At 36.4% G+C, this 3,339-nt stretch overlaps 1 pseudogene; it reads left to right on the top strand.

The window, feature by feature from the left end:
• Positions 1-1,962: 1,962 nt before the first annotated feature.
• On the top strand, positions 1,963-2,723 carry LOC143548477 (protein DMP10 pseudogene; annotated as a pseudogene).
• The last annotated feature ends 616 nt before the right edge of the window (positions 2,724-3,339 follow it).

The following is a 3,339-nucleotide window of genomic DNA, read 5'->3' as shown; positions in this document are numbered from 1 at the left end:
AAAAAACTGAGAACCCTTATAACGGAAGTCGCAACTTTAGAATCAAAAGATAACCAAATGGAAAACCACAAAAGCCCTTAAACACGCCGACCGTGGTGGTGTGGTCCCAAAACCAGTCGTGGTCAAACCATGTATACCACCAGTTGTTGGCTCAACACCAAGGAGACGTATGAATCTGAATGCGCAACATAATTGCAAAATATGGAAAATTCGATTCCTTCTAAGAGGCATGTGACTCCCTAGCAACGTGGAAGTTAAAGTATTGCTTAAAAAAAACTGACTGTTTATTATAGTATTCTTGTTAAACTAACTCTTTCTTCCTTTTTTTTTTTTTTTTTTCCTTTTTTTGTTTTATAAAAAAGCTGACTGATTCGCTCAAGATCCTTCATTAAGTTTTTATTTTTATTATCCTGTTATCCTATGTTTTTTCTTTAATCCAAAAATATGCAGGCAAACGCATGATTAGTGGCTGCATCTCATAATCGAAATGAGTTGGTGAAAATAAGACATGATTTTTCATCTCCGTTCTTCACTACCAAATCAATAAATGTGTTAAAATTGGATCTTGTGTTACTGGTGATGCTTACTGAATCTTTTTTTTTATTACACAATTTTTTGCCCATTGACAAAACAAACTGATTACTATTAAGTGGCATGTAAACGGGCAACAAGTTGCGCCACAATCCCCTTTTGGATAGCGAAACCAATCCTACTAAAAACAAAGTTTGAGGTCTTAGTGGTCGAAGAATGCACCGCCCGTGGAACCCGGCTTAAAATGATAATGTGGTAAGGTTTAGGCGTTAAAAATGAGGATTTATTCCATTATTATGAATTAAATCATATTATTTCAAGTTTAAAAAGTTTTTGTTTGTTGAATCTTGAGTTTGCAGCCCTAGTCATCAACTATTTCAATCTTCAAGAAAGTTCTTTTTTCATTTTTATTTTTGATACAATGTTATAAAAAACATTTGACTGAATCTAATTATACTATTAAAAAGGAGAGACCACAATACACTTCTTATTTGCGCTATATATCTTTTTGACGCAAATTTGTCTTTAACGACTATAAATTCGGCTATAACAAACTGAACCCTAACGACCGAATCCCCGTCGCGTCTTTGCCATAACATGCACTTTCTTTTTAAATTTCTTACTTGGACACTTACTTAAAATATGCTTATATACATACATGTATTAAAAAAATATGCATCAGTTTCTCATATGTTGTTTTTTTTTTCTGCATTATGGGTCATGGATGTCTCTCGACTTGGCCTGATCCGCTTTCATTCTTGTTAAATCTTTAAATTTGACACATAAAAATTATCCAAACATGTATGCATTTGACGGGCTCCTTTGCAACGCGTGAGTAATATAACACTTTTACTTAGTTTTGCTATAAATAGAGATTATGGTATTGTAAACTAAATAATAACTAAGTATTTATAACTTATCCGGTTCGTGAATTGACCCAACAACAAATACATCAACGCTAACACCCTCATACAACCCATGGTGTCCCGCCGCAACGCGCGGGCACTCCCACTAGTGTATATATAAATTATATACATATACATGTGTGTGTGTATATATATATATATTATATTGAATTCGAATTTTGAATCAAATCGATTATTAAATCATAAATTCTTATTCGATTCGTAGTCGATTACTATACTCGAATATGAATCGAATCGAATCAAATTCGAGTTTTTTGAAAACGAATTCGAATCTTAATAATCGAATTCAAATCGAAAAGAATTTCAAATGTTTCGAATTGAAATCAAATTATGAACACCCCTAGCCCCGATTCCCCCACTCTAACCTGTGAGGTTATTATTATTATTACCAGACAAAAAAACAAAAGTTCAAATGTTAGTATTAAGAGATTCTAGTTCTAGTTACCAAAAAGTTGATTCAGTTAAAAAATTGTTGGATCCCCGTTACTTTTAATTAAGAACGTAATTACTCTATATATGTTGAAAATAAATACAAATTAGAAACGGTCACATTTATTTCTTTCCCTTTCTCCTTCTTCTTCTTCAACCATGGCCATGGCTAACCAATCCTCACAACCAGAAGGTTTGCCACCGCCACTCCGGCTTTCCAGCCGGTCAAGTAGCAAGAACTGCCGCAGGTCGACTCACCCGGTCCACAAAACCTTAGCCGCCGCATCCAACCTAGCCAACCTTCTTCCAACCAGCATGGTTCTAGCTTTCCGAGCCCTTACCCCATCATTCACCAACCGAGGCACCACCTGCCTACCCGCAAACCGCTACTTGACTGTCTCACTAATCACGGTTTCTTCCATTATTTGCTTCCTCTCCTCCTTCACTGACAGCTTCATAAACCCCTCTGATGGACAGCTTTATTATGGCATTGCTACCTTGAAAGGATTTTGTTTGTTTAATTATGGAGCTCATGACCAGCAATGTTGTGATCATGAATCCGGACAAACCGATGAAGATGTGTATGGATTGAGAAGATTTAAGATACGTGGGATTGACGTCGTGCATGCTTTTGTTTCTTCTATTGTGTTCTTGGTGTTTGCTTTTAGCGATACCGATGTGCAAAGGTGCATGTTTCCTAACTCTGGAGCTAATTTGGGTGCTGTGTTGATGAATTTGCCGTTGGGTGTTGGGATCATGGCGAGCTTTCTTTTCACAATATTCCCGAGTACGCGTAGAGGGCTCCGTTACGCTGATTTCCCTTTGCATGAAAGATGAACTCCGTGTCAGATTATAGATATATGCTCATAGATCAGAATTGTTAACACTTGAGCTCTCGGATAATTAGTTAAAATGTTACAGTTGCTTCAAGTTGAGTTTCAGAAGATCATTTAAAACCAATGTATAACAAGCTAGTTTAAAATAATATTTCTGTAACCTCTGTACATGGACTGTAATAATTATACGCAATTAATGTTCTCTGTGTTTAGCTTAATGGGATTAACTCGTTTAATATGAATCGGAAAAGTCGAATGCGGGGTGTAAACTTATATCGATAGTATTGTAATTTAACCTTATAAGTACGTAGGGGCGCAGTGCTAAGCAATGAGGGTTCCAAGGGAGCAGCGGGGGTCCGGGCCGGGCAACGCCCCTGATAGCAGGGTTTAAGGGGCGGCAACCCCTGAAAGGGTTCAAGATGAAGAGCCCCTGGCTAAGGTCTAGCTATCAGGCCAGCTTGAAAATTTTTTATTTTGACTGTTATATTAAAATTGTATTACAAATTTAATTATTATTAAATTCGTATATAATTTTGATGCAATAAACAAGAGGATGTATTTGAATTTCAAATACATGATAATTGCCAAAGGCAGTTATCTAGAGAACCAACCCTAAT

Source organism: Bidens hawaiensis, unplaced genomic scaffold (assembly GCF_021521415.1).
Source record: "Bidens hawaiensis isolate Kalapana, Puna unplaced genomic scaffold, B.hawaiensis_p1.1 tig00000935_1, whole genome shotgun sequence".
Taxonomy (NCBI): Eukaryota; Viridiplantae; Streptophyta; class Magnoliopsida; order Asterales; family Asteraceae; genus Bidens; species Bidens hawaiensis.
This window is presented reverse-complemented; position numbering and strand designations above follow the sequence as displayed.